The sequence below is a fragment of the Scardinius erythrophthalmus genome (genome assembly GCF_964197995.2).
Source record: "Scardinius erythrophthalmus genome assembly, chromosome: 1".
In the NCBI taxonomy this organism is placed as follows: Eukaryota; Metazoa; Chordata; class Actinopteri; order Cypriniformes; family Leuciscidae; genus Scardinius; species Scardinius erythrophthalmus.
Window position 1 is genome coordinate 42,196,185 of NC_138221.1, and position 17,812 is coordinate 42,213,996.

General features: G+C 36.7%; 1 protein-coding gene across 4 annotated transcripts in view; it reads left to right on the forward strand.

Moving 5' to 3' along the window:
- The first annotated feature begins 7,260 nt into the window (after positions 1 to 7,260).
- The window catches only part of thraa (thyroid hormone receptor alpha a), a 33,703-nt gene continuing 23,151 nt past the window's right edge, over positions 7,261 to 17,812 (forward strand). The window contains exon 1 of one of the 4 annotated variants that reach the window (XM_081383285.1): positions 7,261 to 7,628. The gene's annotated coding sequence lies outside the window, so the exon portion shown is untranslated. Of the gene's footprint in view, positions 7,629 to 7,708; positions 7,807 to 10,302; positions 10,988 to 17,812 lie in introns of those variants that run through there. The other 3 variants (XM_081383289.1, XM_081383286.1, XM_081383287.1) reach the window with 3 other exon arrangements.

A 17,812-nucleotide genomic window follows, 5' to 3' on the forward strand; every position in this document is an offset into this window, starting at 1 on the left:
GCAACAAATCACTTTTTCATGCATGAGGGATTGAATCATTCAATCTCCCGATTTCTTTCAATCTTCGAGATTTCTTTCTTCTGTTGAACACAAAAGAAGATATTTAGAAGAATGTTGGTAACCAAACAGTTGACGGTAGCCATTGACTTCCATATTAGAAAAAACAAAAATACTATTGAAGTCAATGGCTACCGTCAACTGTCCGGTTACCAACATTCTTCAAAATATCTTCTTTTGTGTTCAACAAAAGAAAGAAACTCATACAGGTTTAGATCAACATGAGGGTGAGTAAATGATGACACATCATTTCATTTTTAGGTGAACAATCTCTTTAAGGCTACCTCAATATCTTGCTGCGTTGAGCTTTCCTTCTACTCTAAAGAGTCTCTGTCACTGAAAAACACCACACTTTACTGCTGGGATGGTTATTGTGAAGGTGATGAGCAGTGCCTGGTTTCCTCCATACATGATGTTTGGAACTGAGCTTCATCAGACCGGAGGATATTGTTTCTCACAGTCCGAGAGAGTACTTTAGGTGCTTTTTTGTAAATTCCAAGTGGGTTTTCATGTGTCTCCACTGAGGAGAGAGTTGAGTCTGGCCACTCTGCCATAAAGCCCAGATCAGTGGAGTGTTGGGGTGATGTTTGTCCTTCTGTAAGTTTGTCCTGTCTCCGTATGTGATCATGGAGCTCAACCATCAGCTTCTTAGTCACCACTCTGACCAAGGCCGTTCTCCATCGATTGCTCAGTTTGACCAGCTCTAGGAAGAGTCCAGGTTGTTCCAAACTTCTTCCATTAAAGATTATGGAAGCTACATGCTTCTGTGATCCTTCAATACAGCAGATTTTTTTGTAGTCTTCCACAGATCTGTGTCTTAATACAATCATTTCTTTGAGCTCTACAAGCAGGTTTGAAGCTAAAGTATTTTTATCAGCGATAGCAAAATACAGGTCAGTTTCAGATTTCTATAGCTGTTATCAGCTGTGCCTCTGTAGTGTAAATCTTGAATGTTCTTTAGCGTAAACCACATGTAAACCTTGCATAATTAAAGACTAGGTTGAGATAAGGAGTTAAGCATTGAGCATGTGAGAACAAGACCAAAGACAGATGCACATACGCACACAGCTGAATCGCTGTACTCCTGACATACAAATCTCTTGTTGCTTGTGTTTGAAGGTCTTTGAACCTCCATCAGAGTTTCACAATGAAGTGTGCGCATTATTATCTAGCTGATTCGAGCAATATGAGGAAATACATTCAGCTTTATAAGCATGAGCAAAAGAATAGCATGTGTAATGAAATAACTGAACAAGTATTTTAAAGACAAGCAAGCATTTCTAAAGAAGGGTGAAACATTTGCAGCTGTCCATGTCAAGAGATTAAGTGGGAGAACTTGTCCTGAAAGGCTGTCCTTGATTTAATGTTTACTTCAATTCAATTTTACTTCAAGTACAAATGTGTATTGAAGTGGGTTTTTTCAACTCTGATATGTGGCATTTAAACAGAAAAAGGAAAAGGGTTTTTTTTTTTTTCGCTCTCTGGAATGCTCGATTCTAATTGGTCAACTCAATCGCAACATTCAGTGGTCAGATGTTTCCTAATATATTCATGGTCTCCTGATCAGTCTGCTCATCCGGGTAACTGCAACCGGCACTACTTTCTTGTATCATACCATGTTTCATACAAACGCAACTGCCATCTTTAGTCTCAGTTTATTTATCATAATGTGACCTCAGAGGACTTAAAAACTATTTTGTAAGTTTTAATGGATTATATATAAAAAAAAAACTTAAATGTTAATTGAATTTAGTTTATTTTAAGATAATGACCGGCTCGATGATATACATTACATAACATCATTAGAACTAAAAAAATTCCATCATTTGGATTTTAGCTTCTCACTGTTAAGGAGAGCAAACCATCATCACTTCTTTGCATATATTAATATTAATGAAAATCATATTTTTGACAGTAAGAAATGGAAATAGCTTTGTTATAATAGCATATAGTTCTGAAGCATGCAGATGACTTTACAACACACACACGTACACACACTACACACACACACACTACACACACCACCCTCTTCAGAAGTGTGTCTAACACTTTCATGTGCCTGTGCCCTTGCCCTGCGGTGATGACTTTGATATGTGCTTTTATGGGATCAGTGGGAATAGGATTTCGCATGGTTATTATGACAGAGACCTCCCCATTTCTCTGATCCGCACTCCAGTCCTCTTCTTCTGCATAATCCCCAGATGTTCTACTTCAGCCTTCATTTCCCTGCTGGTGGGAGGCCCAGAGAAACATTGAGAATGTTGTCTTCAGCACCCAGTTCACCACCAGATCATATCAGATAAGAGCACTTCATCGAAACTAATCGGTTGTTCGCCTTATGTTTGTCCATACAGTCATATATTAAATAAATCTATAATCTCTTTACTATTCTTAAAGATTTGGAAATGACTTGACTGAGCTTTGAGAAGCAACCACTGATCACTGGATGCAACACAGTTTGGGCTAATACTAATTATTAGGTCTTGTTGGGTTTTCATTGTTGTCTAATGAGGCTTTACGCCAATATCATTCCTAAACGCCATGTTATTTTATTTCTGCATCATGTTCTGCAGACCAGGTGACCAAGTAGAAAACAGTCAGTGTGTGGTGAACCTGTGTATTATAAACTTCAGACAGTTGAGTGCCTGCCTCATCTACAGAATGGAGAGGATTTCAGACATACAGCTCCTGCACTGCTGAACAGCACATTTTATGCACTATAAACTGAATGAGTGTCGCCTTATTGTTCCGTCACAATCAGGCACTAAGTAAAGTCACTCTCCAAAACTTTCAGCCTCTCGGGTTCTTTGTGGCGGAATGAGCTGACATCCTCCACCTGATCTGCTGAGACCATCACTTCAATTTGGCATGAGACGGAAGTTGCGATGGTCTTTTCATCCCTATTGTGACATATATCTGAGTGAAACGTCTTCTCGAACAAGGAAAAGTGAAGGGTGGGACTTGATTTTGTCCATCGGGAATTGATTGGAGCATTGGATTTTTTTATTTTTTATTTTTTTTTTAATGCCAATGTTTCAAATATATAACTTACATAGAATTTTTTTTACAAATTACATACAATGGAATAAAAAAAGCAAAGCAGCATATATATATATACATATATAGCCTACATACATACATATAGCCTGTGTACATACTGTATGCTTATAAAAAATCAAATAAAAAACAGAACAGAAAGCTTTAATGAAATAAATTAAAAAGTTGAAACCATTTTATTGTCTTAAGAGCTTTAAGATTCTTAGATGACGAAATGCTTTGGATGTATTGTTGGACCTCTCTTCTAAAAACAATGAATAAGGGATTCTGCTGAGTGAATTTACTACGGTGAATGTGAAATTTCGCAAGGAACAATAATAGATTAATAATAAAATACTCATTAAATTTAGCTTTTTGTATATTAAAGAAACCAAACAGTACATCCTTAAAAAGCAAAGCGAAATCCGGAAGCACATTGCACTTAATAAAATTAGAAAATTCAACCCAAAATAACTGTGTGTGAGGACAATCCCAGAAGATATGAAGAGCAGTTTCATCAGGGGCACCACAAAAAGAGCAACTTGTGTTTATATCTGATTTAAACCTTTTCAAAAAAGCTTTAGCAAGGTAAAATTTGTGTAATAATTTAAATGAAACTTCTCTAACCTTGTTAGTTATTATGTATTTCAAAGGCAGAGTCCATACTTTTTTCCAATCAATATGATCAAACAAATTCTTCCAATACGAGGCCACATATGGAATTGTTACAAGCTCCTTTTGAAAGAGAGATCTAATTCTATTATTAGGCTACGTGATAAAGGATTTGACAAAAAGCACAGTTTTCCTATTGGGAGTTCAAATGGGTCTACAGAATTAGGAAAAGTGTTCGATGATCTAACAGAGTCCTTTAGAAGCATAACAGCTCCTTTAGGGATTGCGTCCATTACAATGGAAAATTCCTTGGGAGTTACTGGGAAATTCAATTTACATAAAAATTCTTCATAATTTAAAATAAAACCTTCTGAATTGAGTAACTGGGAAACAGTCCAAATATTTTACTCAAACCAATTACTAAAAAACAAAGACTTCTTCTTATATACAATATTTTGATTGTTCCGAATGAAGTATCGATGAGGGGAAAAGTTGTGTTTAAAGATTAACGACCATGCAAGTAATGCTTGCTTATGGAACTTAGATAAATTGTAAGGGACTCTAGCAATAGGAAGACCAATAGGTCTTATAATAAAAAGACCAGTAAAAAGACCAATAGGTCTAATAGACCAATTGCAGACCAATAGGAAAGGGAGACCACATAATTTGGAAAAGAAGTGATTAGGAATAAAGTTCCAAATTGAATTTGGACTACATAAAAACTGTCTAAGCAAGTTGATTTTGAAAGTGTTGTTGATTGGATCATTGGATTGTTGTGGTTTTGCTATTGCTGTGATGTCATGTGAGTGACAGGTTGCCCCGCCCTCATGCCAGTAAACACGTGATCAGAGAAGAGAAGTCGCTGTAAGAGGGAGGGGGTGTTATTTTTATTAAAGATGATGAGGGTACATTAATAATAATAAAAAAGATATGCACAGACACATTTATTTTAAGAAATACTGCAATATTCCATAAAAAATAAAAATAGTCAATTTTACTTGCATGGTGACCACCCCTCACATCACATCACATCTAGTTGTCAAATAAACCTGACATTGTATTTTACAAATAATGCAAGTCACTTTGGATAAATGTGTTTGCTAAAATGCATAAAGGTAATTTTTACATTGTGTGGTATATTAATAAACACTAAGAAATGAATAAAGACATGCACAGTATTGTGCATCTTTCAGCCTTCATTTCTAGTCTATAATGAAACATGTGCCTACAAACCCAGATTTTAATCACTTATAAACTCTCATATGAATCATCATACAGCACAACGCACATTTGCAGCAGCTGTACATGACGCATTTTAGATTCACTGAATGAATCAGATTCACCTTCAGAGGAAGAGCAATCATTCTTCAGACAGAACAAAGCAACCAGTTCAAGAGAGTATTAACAGAGAAAAGTCTTTTTAAATAAAGTGATGTTTCACACACTGGCCCTATTAGGTTTTCATTGTAATATGACTGCAAAGAGACAATATCTGAACAGTCTTTATCCTGGAGAGTTTTCAGCACAATGGAGTTCAGCCGCAATTTTTAAAGCCAGCAGGGAAAATAAGTTCTGACTGAAATAAAGCACTGGTGGTCTCATTCTCACTGTGAATTAATGTACAAACCAATACCCCACAGCCCAATTCACTAAGAACTCTGCCGTTCCTCTACATTGGCACACAGTGAGCAGGGATTCTTAAAGGAGAGACTGACAGAGAAGGGAATGGTCAGCCGGCTCACTGCAGTGAGAGTAAATCAGCCGTGCAATACCATGTCCCCAAAGATTCATTAAAGCTATGGGTTTCAAATAAGCAAATCCACTGCGACTGGTTCTCCAAAAGCATGAACTCTATGCGACAATTCAGAGTGAAACAGTGGGACAGATGTATTTATTCTGCTATTGATTTATGCTGCCTGTTGTCATTATTAATATGAATGAACTATATGCTACAGTTTCCATATAGAACTGTGTCGGCACTGCGTAACAGCCAGCAGGGTTAATTCTGTCTGGTTTATGGTTTTCACATGACAACAATATGACTTCTACATGTTGTTTACACCACACAGACATTTATTTGTTGGACAACATGTCATTTGTATAATAATATGAAGAGTTCAGATGCAAAAGCCTCTAAGTGCCATCTGAAAATCTCTTCTAGAATGATCATTTTTATCAAGCTCGTATATTTAAGTTCAGTAATTTCACTTAAATGACAATTCATAGATCATTTTCATTGCCATTTAAGTGAAATTACTGAACTAAAATATACAAGCTTGATAAAAATGATCATTCTAGAAGAAAATTTCAGATGGCACTTAGAGGCTTTTGCATCTGAACTCTTCATATATTAAAATGTTTTAAGAAATAATAATAATCAAGCATTTATATATATATATATATATATATATATGAATTTAAAACTAAAGGAATGAAAACATTTACACCTTCAAATGGTTGAAAACCATCAATCCAAATCCATAAGAAAGCACATCAGTATTACACACAGAATCACTCTGCAGTGTATGAGCACTTGCCCTCCATCTCAACCCTCTCTTCCCATGCCCTGATTAATAATGGGGATGACACCATTTCAACGACCTGTGAAAACACCAATGAGACCGAAAACAATTAACCAAACACCCTTGTTGTTTTTGTTAGTGTCTGTACTTCACTGATCACTGCTGGACTCGAGCCATTAAAATGTTTATATTGAGAATGATCATGTCAATATTGCATTTAATACTGTAGTTTATTTATGGTTCAAAAATTGATGTTTGCGATGATAAAAGTAAGAAACTCAAATTAAATCTTATTTAAATTAGATTTGTGATTTTACTTGCACACATGATTGTACACATTATCAAAAAGGTTATCAAATATATTTGAAGAAATATTTCTTACAAATATAGGCTAATTGATCATTATATTTTGAGCCATGAATATCAAGATGTTTTTCTAAGGTTGCTCAATTTGACCTGCACAAAATACCATTTCAAAAAGGTCAAACACACTAACTTAAATTATTATTAAATTATTTTTAAAGAAATAAATTTGGCATAACATTTTATTATTATTTACTAGCCTATTACTACGAGTAGTAAGCCATAAGCAGCGATATAATATTAAATAATTTAATATGTGAAAAAAAGTCATTGAAAAAAAATGGACGTTTATTTTATTTTTTACCCCTCTCATCATTTTCGACATTAAATAATAAAATAATGTTTAATTCAGGCTCTTAAACAAATTTTTTTTGTACAAATATTATTTACAGTGTGTTTTTGAATACTTAGCCTGTATGTAGGCTATTTTTTTAAAACTCCAAAAAATAAGGTTCACATCACAGGTGTTAAATTTAAATGTTTGTCTTTTGATCACAGAAGAGGAAAATGTAAGTCCTCTCTGAAAAATAAAATAAAAAATAAAAATCTCTTTATTGGCAATACCTACAGCAAAAGAGGTTTGAATTAGCATGCTGCAATTCTGTAGGCACTGGCAACCACACAGCTGTCTCAGGAAGTACTTTCAAACACAGGGTCATCCATCTCACATAGGGTTAAAAGGTTTAAGCTGTTGTGAACCTGTAGAGAGCAGCATTTGATACAATCACATACTTCTATACTATCAGCTCTTCCTTACAGTAAAGGGGGCGGAGCGATTATAGTAAAGCTCGTGCATTTTCCTGTCGTGGCAGCCGAAACATAATCGTTTTTACACCAAACAAATTATCTACTAACTGCTTCTAAGCGGATATATTCCGAATAAGGCTATTATTTTAACTAGTTCCTAGCGGTTTACAAGCGTATGTTCACGCTGAACAGCGATTCGCGACGGAGACCGCTAGTTAGGAGCCTGGTGGGACTTCAGTGTACCATTTCGCTTTTTTTGGAAGCAGGCTGTCTTTATTCCTAAGGAAGTTGGTGAGTAATTGTCCTGCTGTCCTCTGGTCAGCTGTCGTGTTGAGCTTCTCACTTCAGAGGTGTCCGCTTATGGTGCGCGCGAAAGCGCAGAGCTGTCAAACATCTGCGCCGTCGTCGCGCTGCCGCGTATGTTTTAAGGCTCTGCACTTTGCACGCGGCATTAGAGGACACCAACCAAGTGAGTGCTACTTACAAAGTTCGGTTTAGCACACACACAAAAAACAACTAGTTAACTAGTTCCGGTTCTTGTGGCTTGAAAACAGAGACGTGAATTGAACCATTATGAAATGTACAGTTGATTGCACTCGAGAGGATTGGCGCCGGCGCGCGAGTTGTTGTTCACCTCCCAGGTGTCATGTAGAAACATTTAATTCGTGAGAGTTGATACAGGCTACAGTTAAGATCATTACCAGTAGCCTAAGACTTTTGTATCACTCTAAAGTGCTTTATTTTGCGACGTCTAAGACTGCACAACCTTACAAATAGGCCTACAATACATGTATGGACGTGGAATATTGAATGAAGTTAAAATGGTTTTATTAAATAGATAGTTAACCCCTACCCACCCCACCTAAAAAAAAAAAAAAAAATTCTGTCATCATTTACTCACCCTCATGTTGTTTCAAACCTGTATGAGTTTCTTTCTTCTGCTAAACAAAATAAGATATTTTGAAGAACCAAACAGTTGATTTTTTTTCCCATACGGAAGACAAAGGTCTTTGGTAACCATATTCTTCAAAATATCTTCTTGTGTGTTCAGCAGAAGAAATGAATGCATGAATGTTTGAAACAACTTGAGGGTGAGTAAATTATGACAGAATTTTCATTTTTTGGTGAACTATCCCTTTAACTTAAGATCTTTTAAATGCAAAGGACCCTTAAATATGATCATCCTCGTGAGAGGGACCTCCTCCTGAATGTTTTTTTAAAGGCATCAATATAGTTTGTTGTATACAAATCTAATTTATAATGTGAAAAATGTATATTACTAAATATGTAAAAACTGATTTGAAAAATATTTAGTTTCTATTAAGTTACACTATTGTGTTTATTTTTTTCTACTCCTTATAGTAGCTAGGCTACTGTTAGATGTATTATTTATTTACTATTTCATTGTAATCAAATTATTGTAATAACATTTTTACCCCTGTATTAACTGTATTGAGAACAGGAGCACAGCTGTGTACTAAGAAACAGGTTTACCAGATGAGGGGTCAATTGTACAGTGTTGCCCTGAGCAGCCAGCCGCCATTATTCAGAAATATTTGAGCTGTAGTGATTGACCAATCAGAATCAAGTATTTTACAGAGCAGTGTACTGAAGGTGCACGTTTAATGACTTGTCCTTGATTTTACTTATATTATTTGTATATGTCGGTGGACTTTTCACCCTCTGATGAGTTTTGGCAGTTTATGCATGGGTGGCGAGGAATAAATAAATCCTTTCACCTTGATAGAGGTTCATCATTCAGCAGTGCAGTTTTACAAGGCTTGGATTTAAAGGCTCCTTTGGAGAAATCTGTCAGTTCAACATGCAATCATGGTATAATCCACAGCAGATGATGTTGCCTCGAACTTAAATAAACTTAGAATTGTAATGTAAATTACGAATTACTATTTGTAGGCTATTGTTGCTATAAGCCTCAGCCGGCCAACTGATCTATTGTTTAATCTAATCACAGTTATTGCAATAATAATACTAAGCTTCAATTATGAAAACAACAACAATAAATAATAAAATATTATATTACTATAATAATCAGGTGGGCAAGGTTAAAGTTGGCATGAAACGGAAGTGGCAATAGACTTTTTTTTCCTATTGTGATGCCTATTGGAGTAAAATGGCTTCTCGAACAAGAAAAATGTAGGTCGGCTGGGCGGGACATGACTTTCTTCATCACGAATTGATTGGATGGTTGTGGTTTGCTATATTTTGCAATATTTTTATATTTTGGGTATTTTGATGAAATATTATGAGGGCTAATTTATAAAAAAAAAAAAGAAGTGCATGGATAAATCGTTTATAATACATAGCCTACTACTGCAATATTCCATAAAAAAAAAGAATTATCCAGTTTTACAGAGACATATTTATAAAACATGTGTGAATATTTTCATATTTAATAACTATTAGGCCTAGTAAGCATTCTACCCCCTTTGTTTACAAAATCATTGTAGGAAATTTGTAGGAAATGAGATTCCAAGTAGGCCTATAGGTTTAATGTGAATAAATGGCGACTTCTTAATGTGTGCATAATTAAATCGCCAATCGAAATGATTCGCGATAAACAGTCAGGCAAAATGTCATAGCGGATGCAACATGGCTTTGAATACGAGCATACAAGCTTGGTCAAGAGTGGCTAAATAATTCAGTGCACAATGGGAACGTGCGTCCTTAAAGAACCTAGACTGTGGAACATATGCGATAAACAGCCCGTCAGCTCCAGTCTTCCTAGGGTTTCTGCTTCAGACACCGAGGACACTGTAGGCAGGCACACTTTCAGCGCTACTCTTGGGCCGATGTGACCCGTGGGACGCCGTGTCTTGTATTTGGGTGTCCTGCACACTGTGCGCTTGTAAGAACGAGCGAGGTAGTTAAATAGTTCAGTTGCATAAGAGCGCAGCTGACGTCCCGATCTGCATTCATTATATGTTGACGTCAGAGCTGCCGTCTCGGGAGCGCGCTGCAGGTCATATGAGGGAACTTGCCTGCTTCACTCTCTTGTACTGTCTGAACATAATGTACGGATGAGTTATTCTCCGTGTTTTAAGCAGTCGTTGAAAGCTTACGATACAAAATGGTGCCCTGTTTGTGTTCTATTTACAGTAGGCTACTTTATTTTTAGTTCCCTATTTGCAGCGGGTTTCTGAGTAAACTGATTTAGCTCCGTGATCGTTTATAGCTTAGCAGTCATTTCTTTACGTGCCTGAAGCATGTAGGACATGGATTAGCCTACACCTTCGGATGAAGGATGAGAAGTTAAAGGGATAGTTCACCCTAAAATGTTAAATTATCCCATTATTTACTAACCCTCAAGCCATCCTAGGTGTATATGACATTCTTCTTTTTAGACAAATACAGTCTGAGTTATATTTAAAAACATCCTGGCTCTTCCGAGCTTTATAATGGCAGTGAATGGGAGGCCAAAATTTGAAGCCCAAAAATGCCTCCTGAAGCGAAGTGATGCGTTTGTAATTGCGATCTTGTAATTACGGTTACGACATGGCATGGACGCATTATGAGCTTGTTGTTTTGATTCGTTTGGTTTGCTTTTGGCGCTCGGCAGTTTGTCTACAACTTGTGGAACACGCTGATGACGTGTGATGTCTGCGCGAGCATCCATACATGATGACAGACAGGTAGGACATCCTATCATTGCATTCGGACAGAATGCAATGATTGGACAAAAACTGTTTTGGTCTTAAAATTTTCACAGAAGATTATGTACATGTTTTAATATTTAGACCACTTCTATTATAGATTACCGAATCAGTATGTGAAGAGAGTTTCAACCAGTATAAAAAAAGGGGTTTATAAAAAATGGCCTACCCTATATCTTCAACATCATGATTTTACGTAAAGCTGCTCTGAAAGAATATGAAAAGCGCATTTGACTTCTAATTAAAAAGCTTTTGTTAGAATGTGCAGTCCTCTGTTAATGGATACTTTTTTGTCTTGGCAAATTTCACTTGAATCAATGTTACTTTGTTTTCTTAATGTAATCATTGTACGGTAGTTGCACGATTGTAATGAATGCTCAGACACGTATATCTCTTAAGTTCAGTATTGTTTCAATAGATCAACCTATTTTCCCATCAAAGCTCTTCTCCAATCAAAAAACAAAGACACATGCACTTAATTTTTTCTGCATTATTGAACCACAAATTGTGAGAAGGTGAGAATTTATTGTCATTTTGATTTCTGCTCACTGAAAAGCCTTTGTTTTGTTCACAACCACTGCGCTGTGAGTGAAGTCATCGTAATCAGTTCCTTTCTCTCAGATCCATCACTGTATATATGTAGTATGCATATTTTTGTTCTGAAGAAATGTGATGATAAGACCCACCCAGACACCATCGGTCGGTCATCACTAGACTTTGTAATGGAAGTCAGTGACAGATATTCCTGTTGTGTCAAAGCTGAATTTTCAGCATCATTACTCCAGTCTTCAGTCACATGATCCTTCTGAAATCAGTCTAATATGATGATTTGCTGCTCAAGACACATTATCATCAATGTTGAAAACAGTTGTGCTGCTAAATATTTTTATGGACACAGTGATTTTTTTTAAGTTCAAAAGAACAGTGCTTTCATGTAAGAATGACAACTTTATTTTGTACAGTGTTATTGTATACCACAATGAGAACAAGAGCACCAGCAGCCCAACACCTTTAACAGCTTCAAAGGTCAAAATTTCATGCGAATAAGATGTGATGACATTCCTAGCAAATTTATGAAAAAGTGATGGTGGTAATGGGTGATGATCCACGTTGTGGAAATAAGTGCACTGTGAACTTTAATCAGTCATGAGATATCAAAGATGTGAGGCTGCTGTGTTTTATGGGATAAAGCACTTATGGTATAAGTGGTAAAGTAGATAGACAATACTCTAAAACATTTTTTTGAGCTATCATAGCACATGCTAAATGTAACTTATTAGCATGTCATTTTAATAAACAATAACTTGTCACTAGCATTAGCGCAGTCATTGCTTATATGTAGTGTATCAATGTATCTCTTCAGCACAACTCTTTTAATTTAAAATTTTCTAATAAAACATAACAGCATTAAACAATAACAGGTCTTTCCCTTCCCTAAAACATAAAATAACACTTAATTTCAACATTTACTCTCCTTATCCAGATCCTATGCAACGCGTGCTGAACTAGAAACCCATTACCCAAGTTATCAAGACAATTTCATTAAGTTACAACTACAATCTACAATCCATTAACACAGAGTTTAAATTACACACAATATTAAGTTAATGTAATGATCAACATTATTATGTCAACTGAACTCAACAAAATAATGTTTGCAACCTAAAAGGTTTAATTAAATCAATTAATAATACATTTAAACTTGTGATCATGCATTTTATTTAAGTTGTGGTAACAGGAGGTTGTCCCCTGAATTACTTTTTAGAGCATTAAAAATCTAAGCTGATCTATAAATCTAAATAAATATGTTCTAGAATGATTTCTCATATTCCTCATCAGACATTTAATAATGAAGAATGGCTGTCTTATTTAGGTAATTTTTGAAAAACAGAAAAACATCCTTGGTCATTTAACTTAAGTTCACTTAAGTTCTCATTATGTAGATAGATCTAAAATTTGTGTGATTATGCTAGTCACTCAGTTCACTTTGTAAACAGATTTCAGGTTTAATTTCAAAACCTTCATCTCTTGTCATTTGATATAACTGTTCCTGGGAATTCATGCTTTATTTGATCACAACACATACTGTAGCACCCACTTGTTGTCAGTTGGTATCTGTGTTGGTAAAGCAGAAACCAGTTTGACTGTCACTGGAGGAAGGAAGTGGTTGCAAAGAGAATTTTGTGTTCTGCAAAATAATTCAAATGACACAAAATCTGCTTTGTGCATCCGGGTGAATCCCTAGATGTGAGTGTAAAGTCTATAGTTCTATTGTATTTCAGATTAAACCGTTGAAGGGAAAAGGGAATGTAGTCCAGACAGGATGTAGTAGTTTGGCAGCTTGTTTAGTGATGTAAAGTATTTTGGCATGAATGCTCTCTAAACATTTTCCAGATGGAAGAAGTGTGAACAGGCTGTGTGATGGATGATAGCAACAAAACTGGCCGCACTGAACTGGGCCTTTTGGACACCCTTTGCAGGGTTTGAGGTTGTTGAGGTTGTCTTGATTACCTCTTTTTAGTGAGAATTACACTACCATTCAAAAGGTTGGGGTCAGTAAGACATTTTTAATGTTACAAAAATATTTATATTTAAAATAATTGCTGTTCTTTTGATAATTCTACTCATTAAATAACCCTGAAAAAAATTGCGACAGTTTCCAAAACAATAAAAATAAAATTAAGCACCAAATTAATGATTTCTGAAGGATCACGTGACACTGAAGACTGGAGTATATGGGCTGCTGAAACTTAAGCTTTGCATCACAGGAGCAAACAAATATTTTAAATTGTAATATTTGAACAAATAAATGCAGTCTTGGTGAGCATAAGAGACCTTTTTTCAGAAACATTTAAAAATTTGAACTGTAATGTAAAACTTGATTTTGTAATTGTGTCAATGAAATAACATTTCCATCATTCCTCCACATCACAACATAAATAAAATCAAACTTATGTATTACTATCAAGCCATCTATTATTAAGTGTGACTAATATCAAACATTCGCTATTGACTGATGGGCAACCATGATAAATCGGTCATTTGCTGTGAGTCACATCTGAGGGCTCAAATCACTGTTCTTGACTGCTCTGTTCTTTCTTTTATCCTCTGACCTCTGTGGCTACAAAACCCTCTCAGATGGCATGATCAGAGCATATGCCTGATGTAGAAAAAAATATCATATTTCTTGATTTCACTGCACACAGATGGCGTTGAAATATCAGTATCAGACAGTTCTGTGAGACTGCCAACAGATGACATAATTTTCCTTGTATACTTCATATCTGCTTCTTTGTGCAGTGTACATTCGGTCGACACAAAAACACAAACCCCTCTTTTCCCGGAAAGGCTTTCCCAGAATGCTTTGCTATGTTGAATGCACGTGCCGTGCTGTGAGCCATGAGTGTATGAAGTGTCAATGGCTGTATAGAATGGCAGCTTGTGTAAAGAGCGGCACAGGTGCAGTGGAAATGTCCCCAGGGTCGGACCGTGACCCCTGCGTCTCCCCAAAAAGCCATTACGCATTACAGCAAAAGCACTGTAACCAGGAGATCGAAGCAGATCGTGTTCCACTGGCCTCCCTCTGCCCCCTCAGTCACCTCATTCACATTGTTGATCCTGCGTGACTGTGTGCGAGTCTGCATGTAAATGTGAAATAGGAAGATCGCGTATATATATATTCCAGCAGGGTGATTTATGTGTTTGTCATGCCCTCACCTCCCTGTTTTCCCTCACAACTATGTGTTTGTCTTTCTGCTATAGTGTGACATGTGTCTGTTAAGTTGGCAACATAACTATGTGCTGTTATACTTAGGATAGCGCCACACCTTGAGCTCCTTGGAGACAAAGTATAGCCTTATAGTGATTAATGCAAACACAAACACGTATAGAAACGCATGGAGTACTTATTCATTATGAGTAACTCATCTCCAGTTGTTTGAGTTCACAGCCATTCCACTTCTGCTACTATATGTACACTAATCTGTGTAGTATTTAAGTAGTTTGAGAGCATACATCATTCACTTAAGTTCAAATAATGTGAACGGATGGCTTTACTTATACTTGGACACTATTGTTTACACCTGCAGTACTTTTTTGGGTGACAGGCATGTGTTTTATAAAAAGGCTTGAATTGGGGAATCATTTCTTTTCGAATGGTTCATTTATTTGAACTTTACAAATGAACCCATTCACTAAAATGAATTAGACTTTCCAGATCTTTCAAATGAGAGAGAGAGAGGACAGTTTAGGAGCACACGTTTGATTGTTACCTCAGTTTGCTCGGCTGTAGAACAGTGTGCACAATATAATATGATATAAAAACAGCTTTGTAGCACTATACTTGTCTGAAAAAGTAGCTTGTTATAAGAAAAGCTACAATGTTTTTAAGACAGATATAACAGGGGTCACAAATGCACTGAAAACCAACCTGGATGTTTACCACGCTGCTTAAAGTGAAGTGAACTCAGTGTGTCCCCTTGTGTATCCGTGTTGGTTTGTGTGGCATCAAGTTCTCTGCAGAGAACTGCTATGATATTTTATTTTTATTACAGTACAGTATCCTTCTCTTTAATTCTGTAAACACCAAAATGAACCAGTTAGTGTGAACTTTCACCACCAAGATTATCTCCACTTTCAAATGAAAGATGAAGAACATTATGGCACTTTTGAATTTAAGAAGGAATGATCTTTATTATTCAGTAAATATCAAACTGATAAAGCTTTGCAATATACACTCACCTAAAGGATTATTAGGAACACCTGTTCAATTTCTCATTAATGCAATTATCTAATCAACCAATCACATGGCAGTTGCTTCAATGCATTTAGGGGTGTGGTCCTGGTCAAGACAATCTCTTGAACTCCAAACTGAATGTCAGAATGGGAAAGAAATTTAAGCAATTTTGAGCGTGGCATGGTTGTTGGTGCCAGACGGGCCGTTCTGAGTATTTCACAATCTGCTCAGTTACTGGGATTTTCACGCACAACCGTTTCTAGGGTTTACAAAGAATGGTGTGAAAAGGGAAACACATCCAGTATGCGGCAGTCCTGTGGGCGAAAATGCCTTTTTGATTTAAGAGGTCAGAGGAGAATGGGCCGACTGATTCAAGCTGATAGAAGAGCAACTTTGACTGAAATAACCACTCGTTACAACCGAGGTATGCAGCAAAGCATTTGTGAAGCCACAACATGCACAACCTTGAGGCGGATGGGCTACAACAGCAGAAGACCCCACCGGGTACCACTCATCTCCACTACAAATAGGAAAAAGAGGCTACAAATTGCACGAGCTCACCAAAATTGGACAGTTGAAGACTGGAAAAATGTTTCTTGGTCTGATGAGTCTCGATTTCTGTTGAGACATTCAGATGGTAGAGTCAGAAATTGGCGTAAACAGAATGAGAACATGGATCCATCATGCCTTGTTACCACTGTGCAGGCTGGTGGTGGTGGTGTAATGGTGTGGGGGATGTTTTCTTGGCACACTTTAGGCCCCTTAGTGCCAACTGGGCATTGTTTAAATGCCACGGCCTACCTGAGCATTGTTTCTGACCATGTCCATCCCTTTATGACCACCATGTACCCATCCTCTGATGGCTACTTCCAGCAGGATAATGCACCATGTCACAAAGCTCGAATCATTTCAAATTGGTTTCTTGAACATGACAATGAGTTCACTGTACTAAAATGGCCCCCACAGTCACCAGATCTCAACCCATAGAGCATCTTTGGGATGTGGTGGAACGGGAGCTTCGTGCCCTGGATGTGCATCCCACAAATCTCCATCAACTGCAAGATGCTATCCTATCAATATGGGCCAACATTTCTAAAGAATGCTTTCAGCACCTTGTTGAATCAATGCCACGTAGAATTAAGGCAGTTCTGAAGGCGAAAGGGGGTCAAACACAGTATTAGTATGGTGTTCCTAATAATCCTTTTGGTGAGTGTATAACTATTAATTCATGCAGTGATGGTTTATGTTGAGTATTACAGAGAAGTGATAGCGTTCAGCTGGTCATGTGATCTCAATGTGTTTGCTCCTTGAGGTGACTGGCTCCAGTAAAAAAAAAAAAAGTCTTCATCTCATGCATTTATCAAAACCTTTTAATTTCTTGGTGTAAAATGAGAAAATATTTCTCCATTAAATACACCTATGTTTTTATAGTTTGTTTATAGTTGTATTTTGTGTAAATTGATCTGCTCAAGCTTAATGTTGCCACCAAAATCAAGAATTATTATTTCAAAAATAGTTTCTCTTTGGGAGAAAATTCTCTTTGGGAAATAATATTGCAATTTTAAATGGCCTCAGCATATTTAGTTACTTTTCATTAAGAATAATCTGCTTGTGTTTCTGTGGGGTTTGAAGGAGCGCTACAGTATATAATAGGTGAAGGAACATGTTGGCTGTGAATCTGATGTTTACTGTGTAACCCAGGGTTTGTTGTTTATTTTGGCCTGACCACATGTTCACAGTATCTCTCAGGAACTGTTGGGACATTGCCTAAATCTAACTCCTGCCCATCTATATATTGATCTCTAATGTTTTGAGCATGAAAACGTACAGTGGATTGCGTTTATATGTTTCCCTATGTTTTTTCCTCCCCATGCTATCCATTTCTTGCCCAGGACTGACAGCCCTGCTAAACCCAATCTAACCCCTAATGCTTAGCCGGCTGGTGCCATGGACCCCATGGACCTAATGCCTGTGCTTTGTGGACTCAGAGGGGATCAGGGGCTGTTGTAAGCACAAATTCAAACATTGGATTTGTGTTGCATTACTGCCAACAATCTGATTTGTCCTTT